This window comes from Hylobates moloch, unplaced genomic scaffold (genome assembly GCF_009828535.3).
Source record: "Hylobates moloch isolate HMO894 unplaced genomic scaffold, HMol_V3 SCAFFOLD_19, whole genome shotgun sequence".
NCBI classification, from domain to species: domain Eukaryota; kingdom Metazoa; phylum Chordata; class Mammalia; order Primates; family Hylobatidae; genus Hylobates; species Hylobates moloch.
Window position 1 is genome coordinate 77831592 of NW_026652294.1, and position 17386 is coordinate 77848977.

Consider the following 17386-nt stretch of genomic DNA (forward strand, 5'->3'; position numbering starts at 1 on the left):
GAAACACGTACCTGCATGTAATTTCATAGAAAAAGGTCTGGAACGACACACATCAAGAGTTTAGCTCTTGAGGCAACTGTTAAATAAAATGAAGGAAAAGTAGGCCACAACACAGTATTACGCCAAGATTACAACTGGCAAAAAACAAAAGTGTGTATTTTTTTTTTTAAAGCAACTCATCAGGAACTACAGAGAATAAAAACAGCAGTGTTCTGCTCATTTAAGAAAAAAAAATAAAGCTGTCTTAACTATACATTGAGAAACATGTTCTGAAAAACCAGTTTTCCAGTTATTTCTGACTGCTCTCTTTTAAATCTCTGCTTTTAAAGGTATTTTTTAGATGAATAAAAGTACAAAAGATAGCAGTGTAGCAAGTTTCATCTTGATGAAAGTATGAAATGGCTGATTGGAAATTATTATGAAAGACAGAAACAGTCCGGGTACGGGTGGCTCACGCCTGTAATCCCAGCACTTTGGGAGGCCAAGGCCAGTGGATCACCTGAGGTCATGAGTTCAAGACCGGCCTGGCCAACATGGTGAAACCCTGTCTCTACTAAAAATACAAAAAAATTAGCCAGGCATGGTGGCAGGCCACCTGTAATCCCAGCTACTCAAAAGGCTGAAGCAGGAGAATCGTTTGAACCCGGGAGGCAGAGGTTACAGTGAGCTGAGATCGAGCCACCAGACTCCAGCCTGGGCAACAGAGCAAGATCCATGTCAAAAAAAAAAAAAAGAAAGAAAGACAAAAACATTAGAGTCTAGCTAGCTACACTGTTAAGATGAAGCACTTTATTTTCACTTTTTGAAAATGCTATTTTGCAAAATATCTAATTTGTTGATAAAACTTGCAGTAGATTTCATTATTATTGTCAATGTGTTTTTATACAGCTGCTTTATCTGACAGCGATCTGGACAATTCCCTAGATTAAGTCGGTTGTTTGGGGGACATGAATTTTAGGCAACTAGATTTACTAAATTATCTTGTTAACTTTGTAAGCGGTCACGTGCTTTCCAAAGCAAGTAACTAACAGAACTAAAATACGGAATAGTGCCTATGTTTGAATTACCATAGAATAGTAATATTTTATGACAACATAACCTTTTATTATAAGCATTTGATATCATAATGGGTGCACAAATATAGTATTTGGAATAAAACACAACTTAACGCACTTCAAAAAGCAAGAATCAGGCTTGGTACCTTTTACCCAAAAGAGGTTGTTACTTATAAATGAGGGCAACAGATTCTGTTCTCAAAATGTGCCTGCCACTCAAGGACCAAAATATCTGAAATTCCACCATTAAAGATCCATTTCTTCAGAATAAATACCAATCTCCTTTTAAAATGCAAACAACCAGGAGGACTAAGACATAAAATCAGTTTTACTTTACCATGTTATTTATCAAATCGTTTTCTCTCAAAGGAGGGAGGAGCAAGAGGGGAGTGAGCTGCTGAAAACTGTGTATGCGTTTATTAAATGTGCTTATTGTATGAGGATGCTGGAGGGGAAATTACAGCAGTCTAATCCTACTAAGCATACTGTTTCCTGGAATTACTCTTGACTGTAATCTTTTCCACTGAAATCTTTCAAAAAACTGTGGCACGTTCAAAATCAGGAACACACAGTAATTAAGGAGATCATGGAATTCCTGGACAACCAATAAAGGTAGTAACTACAAATCAGCGAACACGACTCACGGGCCAGGTGCAGTGTTAAGCCCTTTACAAACACTATTTCCCTTACTCCGCACAAAAACTAAATGAAATGCATCCTATCACCTCCAACTTACAGTCAGGAAAACTAAGGTTTAGAGAGGGGAAGAATGTGCCCAAGTCAAATGGTGCCCAAGGTTATGTGGTTACTAAGTGATGACCCAGGTCTGAGAGACCCCATATGCAGTACTCTCAACCATTATGCAATGCTGCCCCACTCCAACAAACACAAGGGAAAAGAATTTGGCCACAAATGAGTGCTTAAGCCCAAAAGCCAACCACATACTCTGAAGGATACCTTTAAACTCATCTTTTCTTTATATCAATGTATTTTGATTAAGAAAGATAAAAATAACTTCTTTCCCATTGTGCTTTTGCGGCTTTTCTTACAAAAATAAATCCTCTTGAGAATGGAGTACTTCATCAGTAAATTGTAATCTGCTGGCAGATCTTTAACACGTTATTTCCAACAATCCTCCCTGACCTCTTGCTCCTAGTGGGAGAAGTCCGTTTCACTATGGACCACATACATATCCCCACCATCTCCATGACCTTCAGACTTTAAGGAAATAAAAATAATTATCAGCACCCCAAATCCAGGATGTAAGTGTTAGACAACTGTGTATTACTTGCATAGAAAATATTTGGGTAAATGTACTGTCAACTGTGAGTTCCAGTGACACGCCTGTTGAAAGAGTGTCCTAGTTGCCCCTGGTGCCAACTCTCATTCTCCAGCCAACGCCTCTGTGAAAGCATCACCTCACCTCCCTGTGACAGCAACCTGCATGGAGATGAGACTATGAGTCACTTCCCGCCCCAGGGCTTCTGTTATTGTCTTTCAAGTACACAGGTGCAACTCAGAAGTGAGGGGGTACAACACCTCATTGAGAGACAAGGGCCGATGGGAAGGTAAACACTCTGTTTTATCTTCGGATGAATGAGTCTGGGAGGCTCTCTAGGATCTCTGCAGAAAGCCCTGAATCTCACACCTGTTGCCTTCACAATTTTATGTTGGCTTTTCTTCCTCCCCCTGATCCTTCACTCTTACTCCTTGGAATAACAACCTGATATGCTATCAAAATGCAAATCCTTATTGTCTTTGGTTTTGCTTTTATGTGAAACCCAAACTAAGACATAGATATCCTGGATACTTCACCAAGCAGCATCATATGGGGTTGCGGGGAGGGATGAGCAGAGGTTTAAAGTCAGATCTGGGTTTGAATTCCTGCTCTGCTATTTATTTGCCACATTCCTTAAGGGAGTAACTCTTGGAGGCAGGTGGCTTAAACAACACTCCACTGTTTTTTGTGAGGATTGAAAAAAAAAAACAGAAATAAAGAATTTCAAAAGTCTCTTTAGAAACAACTATAAATTATATCAACCAAAATTTACACATGCACAAATAAACTCATGATGTTGCTATGAAATCACCAATAAAACCAACGAACCTCTGGAAGATCTGACTATGAACACAAGAAAATAAACAAAAAGAAAAGCAGTAAACTTGAGATGTACCTCCAGAACCACAGGTACAGTGTTTTTAAAAATTTAAGAGATCATCATTGCAATTTTATATCAAGTTTAAAATGAACAATAGGCCAGGCACAGTGGCTCACACCTGTAATCCCAAAACTTTGGGAGGCCAAGACAAGCAGATCACTTGAGCTCAGGAGTTCAAGACAGCTTCGGCAACATGGCTAAACCCCATCGCTACAAAAAAATATAAAAATTAACTGGGTGTGGTGGCACGAGCCTGTAGTCCCAGCTACTCAGGAGGCTGAGACGGGAGGATGAACTACACCTGCGAGGTTGGGGTTGCAGTGAGCCATGATCACACCACTTCACCCCAGCCTGGGTGACACACTGAGACTCTGTCTCAAATAAAAAGGAGAAAGAAAATGGATATTTCTCTTTAAAGAAAGACAAATTGCCAAAACTGAGGAAGAAAGCTTGTTTTTAAAAGATTACCATAAAAGAAGCAGAAAAGTTAATCAAAAGATTTACTCCCCATGTCCAAAAAGACCAAGGCCTAGATGTCATGGGCAATTTTATTCAAATACCAAGATGTGGTCATACCTATGTCACTTAAATGTCCCAGAGAATAAAGGAAGATGATGGCTTCTGTTTCATGTTATACATAACCATGATATAACAACATTACAAGGATACCACAAACTAGGATAGAAAGCCAAGCTCACTTCTGGATGTAAGTGCAGAAGTCCTAAATAAATACTAACAACCCGAATCCAGCAATGTACTAAAAGGATAATACCTCATAACCAGATAAGATTTATTCCAGGAATATAAGAATCATTCCACATTAGGACATTCATTAATGTGACTTACTACATAAATAAAGAGAAAATAATGTTATCATTTTGATACATGCAAAAAAGATACTTGATATAAATAAAAAGTCCATACTTTTTTCTTTTCTTCCTACTTTTTTGGTGGTGAAATACATGTAAACATAAAATTTACCAACCCAACCACTTTTTAAGTGTACAGTTCAATAGCAATTAAGTTCATTCAGGCTGTTGTGTAACCATCACAACCCTCCATCTCCAGAACTTTTTATGTTCTCAAACTGTAACTCTGTACCCAGAAAACAATAACTCTCCATTATCTCCTCCCCTCAACACCCAGCAACCACTACTCCACTTTTTTCCTCTATGTTTTGACTACTCTAAGTACCTTAAATACGTGGAACCATACAGTATTTGTCTTCTTGTGAACGACGCACGTAACTTAGCATAATGTCCTCAAGGTTCATCCATGTTATAACATGCGTCAGATTTTCCTTCCTTTAATATTCCATTGCATATGTGGGGGGGAGGGGGTGTGTGTGTGTGTGCACGCGCACTCATGCATGCGCCACATTTTCTTTGTCCACCCTCTGTTGATGGACACTTAGGTTGACCCCCATTTATGCTGCTGTGAACATGAGTGTACAAATATCTCTTTGGACCCTGCTTTCACTTCTTTGGGGTATATATCGAGAAGTGTAATCGCTGGATCATATGGTAATTCAGGTTCATATTTTGAAGACCCACCATACTGTTTGCATAAAGGCTATACCACTTTACATTCCCACCAACAGTGCCCAAGGGTCCCAATTATTCCATATCCTTGTCAACATTTGTCATTTTTTTAATAGTAGCCATGCTAACGTGTGTGAGGCAGTATCTCATTGTCGTTCTTATTTGCATTCCCTAATGATTAGATATTGAGCATCCTTTCATATGCGTATTAGCCATTACTGTATCTTCTTTGGAGAAATGTCTATTCAAGTCCTTTGGCCATTTTTGAAACGGGTTGTTTTGCTGTTGCTGAGTTTTAGCAGATCTCTGTGTATTTTGGATATTAATTCCTTATCACACATATGATTTGCAAATATTTTCTCCCATTCTGAAGGTCATGCCTCTTAACTCTGTTGAATAGTGTCTTTTGATGTACAGGTTTTCGACATCAAGTCCAATTTTTTTTCCTTTTGTTACCTGAGCCTGTAATGTCATATAGAAGAAGTCATTGCCAAATCCAGTGTAATGAAGCTTTTCCCCTGTTTTCTTCTAAGACTTTCATAATTTTAGGTCCTTCATTTAGGTCTTTGATCCATTTTGAGTTAATTTTTGTATATGGTATAAAGTAAGGGTCCAACTTCATTTTTTTGTAGTGGATAGCCAGTTTTCCTAGCTCATTTGTTAAGGAGAATGTTCTCTATTTAATGTTCTTAGCACTCTGGTCAAAAATCATTTAACCATACATGTGGGAGTTATTTCTGGGCTCTCTAGCCTAGTCTATTGGTCTCTATGTCTATCTTTCTGCCAGTATAATGTCCACCCTTATAGGTATTAATGACTATTTCTACAACATACAGAGGAGGGAGAGGAAAAATATGTAGTGTCTATATGAAAGAAATTATAAAACTTCACTACAAAATTTCTGGTCTTATTTTGTACATTCCTACATTATTTGACTTTTCCCCCCAGTGAGCTTGTATTGCTTTTGGTAAAAATGATAAAAATAACCTCGTATGATGCTCTACAATAGGAGTTAAGCAGAGAACAATGCAAAGCCCTCTTTGTAGCTGAGGTGTGCATTAAATGCCAATAAAGAAATAATAAAGTCCAGAGAACAAACGAGAAAAAGAATATACAACAGAGAAAAGGACAAAATATTTTCAGGATGTGTGGGGAAGTTTCATATTTCAAAACAAGACTGGCCACGGTAAATTAACTCTGTTTTTGTCATTCATTTTGGAAAATATCCTGACATAGGAGTTTTAGAGATGGCTAATTAAAGAAGAGGACTTGGTGAATGAGGGAAGTTAGGGGGACTGGGTCGGGAGTTAAGATTGTTCCCAGCATATGGTGCAATTTGGGAGTTAAGTGCAACAGGAATGAGCAGACAGTTAAGAGGAGGTCCTTAGTGGTCTGGTAAGTGGTCTCTAGAGCAGAGGGTAAGCACTGCGATGGAAGCATCTTGAAAGGAAGAGGCTGAACTATCTAGGACAGACAGAAGATGAGCAGGGCTAGATCAGGATCCACTAAATCATGTAAAAGAAGAGGATTCTTAGGGGAAAAGGATGCATATGGCATAAATGGGGTGTCACTGGTACCTTTGAGGTGGCCCTAGAAGGCTATGGAGTGGAGCAACCCAACCGAACCAGTGAAGGCAGGGGTGGGTTACAAGATCACCCACTAGCTGACAACTCTACCACCCACTTCTTCATAGATTAATGATTACCTTCAGATTAAAGAGTCCAGAAAACAAGCAGATAAGGCTATTAGTGTTCAACATGATCAAGGTCATACGTGAAAAACCCACAGCTAAACATCACATTCAATGGTGAAATAATAATGCTTTCCTCCAAAATCAGAAACCAAACAAGGATGCGCCCACTTGTGCCACCTGTGTTCAACACAATACTGTAAATTCTAGTCAGAGCAAATAGGCTAGAAATAAAAAAGCATCCAAATTGGAAAGAAAGAAGTACGATTATCTTTGTTCACAGAGGACGTAAACTTACTGTAGAAAATACTAGAGAATCCACCAAAAAAACTGATAGAGCTAATAAATTCAGCAAAGTTGCAGGACATAAAATCAACACACAAAAATCAGTTGTATTTCTATACCCTAGCAACAAAATATTAAGAAATTTTATTTACAATACCATCAAAAGTAATACTCAGAAATAAATTTAACCAGGGAGGTGACAGGCACAGATAAAACTATTAAAAAATGCTTAAAGAAAGTATTAAATATCTAAATAAATAGACATCATCTCATGTTCATGGACTGGAAGACTTAATATTATTAAGATGACAATAGTACCCAAAACAATATATAGATTCAATTCAATTTCTATCAAAATCTTAAAATCTGCTTTTTGCATAAATAGGAAAACCCATTGTAAAATTCATATGGAATTCCAAGGCACATCAAATAGCCAAAACAACTTGAAAAGAAAGAACAAAATTGAAGGGATTGCATTTCCTGATTTCAAAACTCACTACAAAAGCTGCAATATAAATCCTCAAATATACAGTCAACTGATTTTTAACAAGTGTGCTAAGACCACTCACTGGGAAAAGGAGTCTTTTCAATAAATAATGTTGGAAAAATGCGATATCCACATACCAAGAATACAGTTAGATCCTTACCTTTCATGATATACAAAAATCAACTTAAAATTAATCAAAGATCTTAAGAGCTAAAACTGTAACTATAAAACTCTTAAAAAAAACAGAAGTAATTCTTTATAACCTTGGATTTGACAATGGTTTCTTAAATATGACACCAAAAGCACAGGCAACAAAAGAAAAACTAGATAACTTGGACTTTATCAAAATAAAAAAAACTTTTGTGCAAAAGATACTAAAAAGAGAGTAAAAAGACAACCCACAGAATGGGAAAAAAAATTGGAAATCATAGCTTAAAAGGATTTGTATCCAGAACATAATAAAGAACTCCTACAACAATGATAAAAAACCAAACAACCCAATTTAAAAATGGGCAAATGACTTGAATAGACATTTCTCCAAAGACGATATATAAATGGCCAAGAAGCACATGAAAAAAATGCTCAACACCATTAGTCATCAGTGAAACGCAAATCGAACCCACAGATTCCACTTTACACCCATTAGAAAGGCTATTATTAAAAAAAAAAAAACGGAAACTAACAAGGGTTGGGAAGGATATGGAGAAAGTTGAACCATCATGCACTGCTGGCTGTAATGTAAAATCATGCTGACACTGTGGAAACCAGTTTGGCAGTTCTGCAAAAACTTAACCATAAAATTACCATTTAATGCAGCAATTCTACTCCTAGATATACATCCAGAAGAACTGAAAGCAGGTACTCACACAGATACTTGTACACCAAACTTCACAGCAGCATTATTTCACAATAGCCAAAGGGTGGAAACCCAAGTGCCCATCAACAGAACAGATATACAAAAGAAGGTGTACATAGACAATGCAATATTATTCAGCCATAAAAAGGTATGAAGTTCTGACACATGCCACAACACGGATGAACCTTGAAAACACTGTGCTTAGTGAAATAAGCCAGATGCAAAAGGACAAATATGGCACCATTCCATTTATACGAGGTACTTGAAATAGGCGAATTCGTAAAGATGGAAAGTAGAATAGGGATTACCAGGGGCAGGAGGAAATGGACAATGGGAAGCTATTGCTTAAGAAGTAAAGAGTTTCTGTTTGGAATGATAAAAAAAATTCTGCAAATAGATAGTGGTGATGGTTATACAAGATTGTGAATGCATTTAACGCTACTGAACTGTATGCTTAAAATGTTAAAATGGCAAAATTTGACATTTTATGTTACGTATATTTAACACAGTAAGAAAAAATGTAATAAGAAAGGATTATCAGAGTTTCCTTGAAGAAGACTTTTTTTTTTTTTTTTTTTTGAGATGAAGTTTTGCTCTGTTGCCCAGGCTGGAGTGCAATGGTGTGATCTCGGCTCACTGCAACTTCCACCTCCCAGGTTCAAGCAATTCTCCTTGCCTCAGCCTCCTGAGTAGCTGGGATTGCTGGCGCCCGCCACCACACCCGGCTCATTTTTTGTATTTTTAGTAGAGACAGGGTTTCGCCATGTTGGCCAGGCTGGCCTCGAACTCCTGACCTCAGGTGATCCACCTGCCTCAGCCTCCCAAAGTTCTAGGATTACAGGCATGAGCCACCACACCTGGCCTGAAGAAGACATTATTAATATAGCCTAATAACCTCACAGGAAATGTTAAGTGGAAGAAGACAATGGCCCATCAAAAAATCGAAGAAGAAAGCCAGGAGATAGTTCTTTCATCTAGTATTAAATATGAAACAGGTATTTCATAACCATAGAGCTACTACAATCAAACTGCAGTATCTATGTCCTACCAAGAAGGGGCGGCCGGGCGCGGTGGCTCACGCTTGTAATCCCAGCACTTTGGGAGGCGGAGGCGGGCGGATCACGAGGTCAGGAGATCGAGACCACAGTGAAAACCCGTCTCTACTAAAAATACAAAAAAAAAAAAAATTAGCCGGGCATGGTGGCAGGCGCCTGTAGTCCGAGCTACTCGGAGAGGCTGAGGCAGGAGAATGGCATGAACCCAGGAGGTGGAGCTTGCAGTGAGCTGAGATAGCGCCACTGCACTCCAGCCTGGGTGACAGAGCGAGACTCCGTCTCCCAAAAAAAAAAAAAAAAAAGAAGGGGCAGACCTCTGATAAGTCTAATTTGCAAAAGAAATGCATACATTTCAACAGTTCTCTCTTGACTCCCAAGTAAGTAAGTATCAAGCAACACACATCCTTCATAAAGAAGTGCAGACAAGCAATCCAAAGAGAGAGAAATGTATTTTCCAAAATTCACTTTCTTCTCAAAGAAATGACTGGGACAAGAAACCATGCTTTTCCGAGCTCTGCATCATTGCCACGAATGAAATAGTGGGTAGAGACAGGCTGCTACTCAGAGTTGCAGAATTACAATAAAGGGTCTCCAGCCTTGAAAACGACTTTGGGATGTTTCACTTATGGGAGGGTGGGGATAGGTGGCACTTTTCTACCTAACAATACACAGAATTTCCTCTCTGGTTTCACAGCAGTGAAGTGCTATTCACAGGATTAAAAAATGAACAAATCATCTGCCTCCATTTCCTAGAGACAAACATTTGGTTTGATAAGTAAACAAAAAAGTCATTTATACTCAAAAGACCACTTGGATGGATATAAACAGTTCTGATTTACTCAACGGGTCTGGAGGGGGTGTAATTTATTACAGTCCATTTAGCGCTGTAACAACTGCTTTTCAAAACCCGACACTGATTCATGAAAATGAACATAGGGGCTCTCTTTGCAGCATGAACTCTCACAGCCTCAGGCAAGTGCTGATAGAAATGTAGTACAAGGCATTGCGAGACTGGTAGGCGGAAGCGAGCAATTACGCCAGTATTTAACCCAATCTATCGCTCATCAGAAAAGAGCTTAGTACTGGAGTCAGACCCAGACAGGCTGACAAGGAGCAGAGCCACTTAACTGTCCCCTCTGGCAATTACACTCTCTCAACCTAAGAGTGTGTCAAATTAAAACAACTACACATTGACTTTTCACTTTCGTAAACATTAAGAGGTGACTGACAATTTCAGGCTGCAACCAGCCAGGCATTATCCATCTGCCCCCCTCCTTTGCCAATCTGCTCTTAGCTCTGATAGTCTGCTTCTTTAGGAATATTCCTACAGGACACTAGAGGATAGAGGGGCTTTTCCACTGGGGCTTACCATATCTTACATATAAGCAGCTACAGATGATCCTTAAAAACTGGGTATTTTAAAAATTACCATTAGTCACTTTCAATTAGAAAAATGCTAGTCACTTAGAACTAGAAAAATTGAAAATCACCCACAGTCTTTAAATGCACTAGTATTCTCACTGCTTCTATTATAAATGATTTTGGAGGATTCCCTTCCCTGGTTACCCTGTATGCCTTTATTTCAGAACTGTAGGAAAGATACAGTTGAGACAGCTGGGAGAGACAAACAAAAGTAAGATAACCGAGAAAATATTTGCCAGAGAGATCCAGGTGCATCAACAACTGCCAATTTTATAGGCTTGTGCTTAGGATTCAACATTCAATGTCTGGTGTTCTCCGATGCTCAAAGAAAAGGGCCGCAGTCACTTGAAAGTGTCAAAACTTTCCTCTTTTGCCACTTTGTCCTCTTGGCATCAAGATCATTTAATGGGGGAAAGGAGAGTGTTTAACAAATAGTGCCGGGAAAACTGGATATTCACATGCAAAAGAATGAAGCTGGACTCTTCCCTTACACCATATACAAAAATTAACTCAAAATGGATCAAAGACCTGGATTAAACCTAAGAGCTAAAACTATAAAATGCTTAGAAGACAATATGACACTAGATTTGGCAATGACTTCTCTTTTAAAATTTTTTAAATTTTTTAATTTTTGAGACAGGGTCTCATTTTTTTGCCCAAGCTGGAGAGCGCTGGTGTGGTTACTGCTCACTGCAGCCTCAAACTCCTGGGCTCAAGTGATCCTCCTGCCTCAGCCTCCTGAATAGCTAGGACTAAGGTGCATGCCACCACACCCAGCTCTGATTTCTTAAATATGACGCCAAAAGCGCAGGCAACAGATGAAGAAACAAAACAAACTGGGCTTCATCAAAAATTAAAAATATGTATGCATCAAAGGTCACTACCAACAGAGTGAAGAGGCAACTCACGAAATGGGAGAAATAAGTGCACATCTTCTACCTGATAAGGGATGAATGCTACATCCCCAGTTTTGGTTTTAATGAAAGCATCCTTGCCAAGTCTCCAAGGCTCACATGCTGCTCCAAGGCTGTAAGACAAGTTTTCCACTCTGGGCAAGTACCATTCTTGGACTGAGATCAACCAAGTTCTAGCTGAGTTACTCACTTCCATCATCTATTTTTTTTTTTTTTAAAGTGTGCATCACAGGTTAGGTCCAAGGATCAACTAATTCTGTCAGCGGTCACTCAATCAGTCTGTCAGTAACAGCTCCTCAACCCGACAGGATATGAGAATAAGGGCTGATGTTCCCACAAAAGTCAAGACCTTTGAATGGTGTTTGTGAGCATATGGGACTTGTTTTCTCAGGTTAAATCCCTGCAATGTCCTTTCCTGTCACTGTAAAAGACCCAAAAAGTTGCCGAATAGAACTTCCTGTGATGATGGAAATATTCTGTTTCTGCACTATCCAATACAATAGAACGAGCCTCTTGTAGCCACAGAGCACCTGAAATGGGCCTGGTATGACAGAGGAATTGCATTTTCCATTGTAATTAAAATTTAAATAACCGTATGTGCCGGTAGCTGCTGTACTGGATGGTGCAGGTCTACGACATCAGCCTAAAGACAAGGGTTTCAATGCTGGTTTGACAGGCTGAGGCTGAAAAGTGTCCCAGGAAGAAACTCGGTCAGGAGAGACAAGGTCACCCTGCTCCACTCCTAGCTTTGTTACCCATTCTCTCTATTCAGCATTGGCTTATGGATAAAATAGGGTCAGTGATTTTTGCTTTACCTACCTGTGGTATCACAGAAACATATTTGGTCTTTGTTCTGGATTCCTGGCACAGAGTTCCTAAAACCCTTGGAATTTTCTGAGTGGTAAGGATATTAGAAGCCTCTTTTGTTCTAATAAAGTGACTTGGTGGCAGGCAGTTAGATAACTTCAGGATGGGGGCTTGTCTCCCGAAAGACCCTAAGCCTTGATTAAAAGCTTGGAGGTCTCGCCCGGGTGTGGTGGCTCACATCTGTAATCCCAGCACTTTGGGAGGCCCAGGAGGGTGGATTGATCACCTGAGGTCAGGACTTCAAGACCAGCTTGGCCAACATGGTGAAACCCCATCTCTACTAAAAATAGAAAAATTTGCTGGGCATGGTGGTGGGCACCTGTAATCCCAGCCACTCGGGAGGCCGAGGCAGGAGAATCGCTTGAACCCGGGAGACGGAGGTTGCAGTGGGCCAAGATCACGCCATTGCACTCCAGCCTGGGTGACAAGAGCAAAACCCTGTCTCAAAAAAAAAAAAAAAGCAAGCTTGGAAATCTCAAAGAGCATGGAGACACCCTGCCCTACACACATTTTCCATTTGGCTGCTCCTGAGTTGTATCCTTTATTTAAAAAACTGCTGAGAGTAAGTAAAGCACTTTCTGAGTTCTGTGAGTCATTATAGAGAATTATTGGACCAAAAGGGGGATTGTAGGAACCCCTAATTTGTAGTCGGCTGGGTAGAAATGTGGATAACCTGGGCACCCCATTTTCAGGTGAAGCCTAAAATGGGGGCAGTTTTGTGGGACTGAGCCCTTAACCTGTGGCATCTGGGCCAACTTCAGAAAGTTAGTGTCAGAATTGAATTGAATTTTAGGACACCCAGTTTGTGTCAGAAGGAAAAAAACCTCTCATCACTTAGTAAGATTGTTGTTAGGACTGAACAAAATGATCTATGTCAAAGTGCTTCTAAGAGTAAAAGATTATTTTTCATATATGGATGGTCTATACAGACATTAGATAGTTCACGAATGTTAGCCAGTTCACTCTTAAGTTACCATTGCATTGGCTCATTATAACATCAAGAAATAACGCACTGCTCTCTCATTCACGTCCCTGCGTGTGGAGGCCCAAATTCTGCTGTATCTGCCAGGAAAACTGGCAAAGTCTCCCACTTTAGCAGTACATCAGAGTTAAATTGTTTAGGGTTATGCAGAGTATTTGTTAAAAGGCAAAGATGGCATGGATTAGAAATTTTCTGAAATTCAGAGGTAGAAACGAAATGAAATGAAATTCTAGGGAGCAACACTCTGGTGAAGGGTTCCCGTGAGTGGGGTGTGAGTGACCACTGCGTTCTCTATCTCTGAGAGCCACTGCTGGCTCTAGGGATGCAATCTGCAGATGAGGGCCTGACGTGGGCTGGGGTCTCTGTGTTGGAGAGTTAGGAAGGTAAGTGATCAGCAAAGACCAGAATTGAGGCAGCAAGACCCGAAAACACACCACATACTCCGTTCATTTTACACACACTGACCCACCAAATCTCATCAAGAAGAGACATTTAGAGACATAAAACCCTTCAGTAGTGTTAGTGACTGAATGTAGTCTCTCTGCTAAAACTGCTGAAGCCCTAGCTCCCAATGTGACTGTATTTGGAGACAGGGCCTTTAGGGAGATAACTGGGGTTAAATGAGGTCATACTCTCTAAGACTAGTGTCCTTATAAGAAGAGAGACCAGAGCTCACATTCCATTCTCTCTCTCTGTGTGTCTGTCTCCACACACACAAAGAGGAAAAGCCATGTGAGGACATAAGACGGCAGTCTACAACCCAGGAGAGAAGCTTACCGGAAAGCAACTCTGACAGCACCTTCATCTTGGACTTCCAGCCTCCAGACTATGAGAAAATAAATTTCTGCTGTTGGGGCCACCTAGTCTGTGCCTTTTTGTTACAGCAGCCCGACCAGACTAATTGAAATAGTATTAGCATAAAACGGGAAAATAACACAGCCTGGACTGCTCAATGTCCATACGCACCACATTCATCTCACTGCATAAAATGAGATAGAATAGATACTTCACTTTGATAATCTTGTGGTTTAATAGTTTTTCTTGGTCCTGTAATAGTTTTTGAACTAAAACCAAGCCCCTCCATATAATGGAATGTTATTTAACTACAAAAAGAAATGAAGCTCTGTAACATGCTACAACATGGATAAACCCAGAAAATATTATGCTAAATGAAAGAAGTCAGACACAAAAGACTACATATTCTATGATCCGATTTATACAAAAAGTCCAGAATAGGCAAATTCATAGAGACAGAAAGTAAACTAGTATTTTGGCAGGGGCTGGGAGGGAGGCAGAAATGGGAGTAATATGGGGATTGTTTTGGGGATGATGGAAATGTTTTGGAATTAGATAGCAGTGATGGTTCCATAGCTTTGTTAATATACTAAAATCCAATGAATTATACATTCTAAAAGGATGAATTTTGTGGTATATGAATTATATTTTAATGAAACAGTTATAAAAACACAAACAGGGCTGCGCACAGTGGCTCACGCCTGTAATCCCAGTGCTTTGGGAGGCTGAGGCAGGAGGCTCGCTTGAGGCCCAGAGTTTGAGACCAGCCTAGACAACATAGCAAGAACCTGTCTCTACAAAAAATTTTTAAAAATCGGCCGGGCGCAGTGGCTCACGCCTGTAATCCCGGCACTTTGGGAGGCTGAGGCAGGCGGATCACGAGGTCAGGAGATTGAGACCATCCTGGCTAACATGGTGAAACCCTGTCTCTACTAAAAATACAAAGAATTTGCCAGGCATGGTGGCAGGCGCCTGTAGTCCCAGCTACTCGGGAGGCTGAGGCAGGAGAATGGCGTGAACCCGAGAGGCAGAGCTTGCAGTGAGCCGAGATTGCACCACTGCACTCCAGCCTGGGCGACAGAGCGAGACTCCGTCTCAAAAAAAACAATTTAAATAAAAAAAGGAGCCAAGTGTGGTGGTGCACACCTGTAGTCCTATCTACTTGAGAGGCTGAGGCAGGGGGATCACTTGAGCCAAGGAGTTCAAGGCTACAATGAGCTATTATCATGTCACTGCACTCTAGCCTGGGTAACAGAGAGAGACCCTGTCTCTAAAAAAACAAACAAATAAAACAATCTAGCTCCATCCTACCTCTATAGCTATGTAAGTAACAAAGGTGAAGTGTGCCTGGAAAAGGCTCCATATTTGGAGCATTTATCGAGAATTTGACTATAATCCTGGTTTCTCTAATTTGAGGAGAAAACACCCTCTTAGGTTTACGAGGAAGACTTCAACCGGGTCTTGAATAAGGTCAAGACGGCTGGGCACACAGCTACTCCATTCCACACCATACAGAAGCTCAGACGCAAGGCTGTTCTGCAGACAGGAAGGGAAGGAAGGTGTCCCTAAAACCGATGACCTTTCACCATCCTTGCAGCCACACCTTCTCTCGTGGTTCATCTCCCAGAGCATTATGCTAGGCCCAGACACTAACTGGCACTCAATGAATTTCTCACTTGTTTACTGACTGAGCCATCAGTTTACATCCTGGGGGGACTTAAGGAAAGAGACATTGAGGAACTGGCCCTGCAGAAGAGCTTTAAGAGTCACTGTCAGCCGGGCGCGGTGGCTCACGCTTGTAATCCCAGCACTTTGGGAGGCCGAGGCAGGCGGATCACGAGGTCAGGAGATCGAGACCACAGTGAAACCCCGTCTCTACTAAAAATACAAAAAAATTAGCCGGGCATGGTGGTGGGCGCCTGTAGTCCCAGCCACTCAGAGAGGCTGAGGCAGGAGAATGGCGTGAACCCGGGAGGCGGAGCTTGCAGTGAGCGGAGATTGCGCCACTCACAACCAGGGGGACAACGGAACACAAGCATGAAAAGTATAAATTTCCATTTTCATTCTGAGCAGCAGTGGATTAACTTTCATTTACATATATGAATGTGTCTAGCCTATAAAATAGAAAGAAAGAAATAATATTCTTTTGACCTTTCTGGACCTATGTATCACCCAAGCAGAAGGAGAAATAATATGTTAATATGTTCAAGGATAAACTACAATCCAGAAACTTTTCACCAAGAAATTACTAAACAACATCAATCAAAATAAGAGCTTTCCAAGCATGATTAGCATTGCCCTCTTGCACTATTTTTGTAGAAATAAAAATGATACTCTGGAGGCTAAGGCAGGAGGATCACTTGAGCCTAGGAGCTCAAGTCCAGCCTGGGCAACGTAGTGAGATCCTCATCTCAAAAAAAGAAAAAAACGGAAACCACCCTTAGAATTACTGAACATGCTTAGAGAAGGTACTGCACTCCTTTGTTCACTTTCCATTTTGCCTTCTATCCCAGGGTGTTTCAGAGAAGACACAGATGAAATACAAGGTTGTCAGATTTAGCAAATACAAATACAGGGTGCTAAATAAAATTTAGGCCGGGAGTGGTGGCTCATGCCTGTAATCCTAACACTTTAGGAGGGTGAGGCAGGCAGATCACTTGAGATCAGGAGTTTAAGACCAGCCTGGCCAACACAGCGAAACCCCATCTGTACTAAAAATACAAAAAATTAGCCAGACTTGGTAGTGTGCACCTGTAGTCCCAGCTACTCAGGAGGGTGAGGCACAAGAATCTCCTGAATCCGGGAGGTGGAGGTTGCAGTGAGCCAAGATCGCACCACTGCACTCCAGCCTGGGTGCAAAAAAAATAAATAAATAAAATTTAAATTTCAGAAACAAATAATTTTTAGTATAATAAAATATTCATAACATGCTTATACTAAACATTTGTTGTTGTACATCTTAAATTTAAATTTAACTGAGTGCCCTACATTTTATGTCGAAATCTTAATAAAGTGATTGTACAAGTTGGGCCGACCCACCCTGGTAAAAACAAACTGCTGGGCTGATTTGGGGATAGTCTCTCGTTCTCCAAGAGTCAAAGCCAATGGAAAGCTTCTGGCTCCTCCACTGCCCCTAGAGGTCAAGTACCATACGCCTGTGATTGTTTCCTTCGCTGCCTCAGGAAGCTCAGACCTGGCCGAGTTAATCACCTCTAGTAAGAAGACGCTGCAACTAAGAGGCAGAGGGTATGGCTGGGAAGGCTATGTTGACCTCTGCA

The 17386-nt window shown here is 40.6% G+C and overlaps 1 protein-coding gene across 2 annotated transcripts in view; it reads right to left on the reverse strand.

Annotated features, from left to right (window-relative positions):
• Window positions 1–17386, reverse strand: part of DMRT1 (doublesex and mab-3 related transcription factor 1) — a 131143-nt gene that overhangs the window by 23781 nt on the left and 89976 nt on the right. The gene's annotated exons all lie outside the window — the stretch shown is intronic.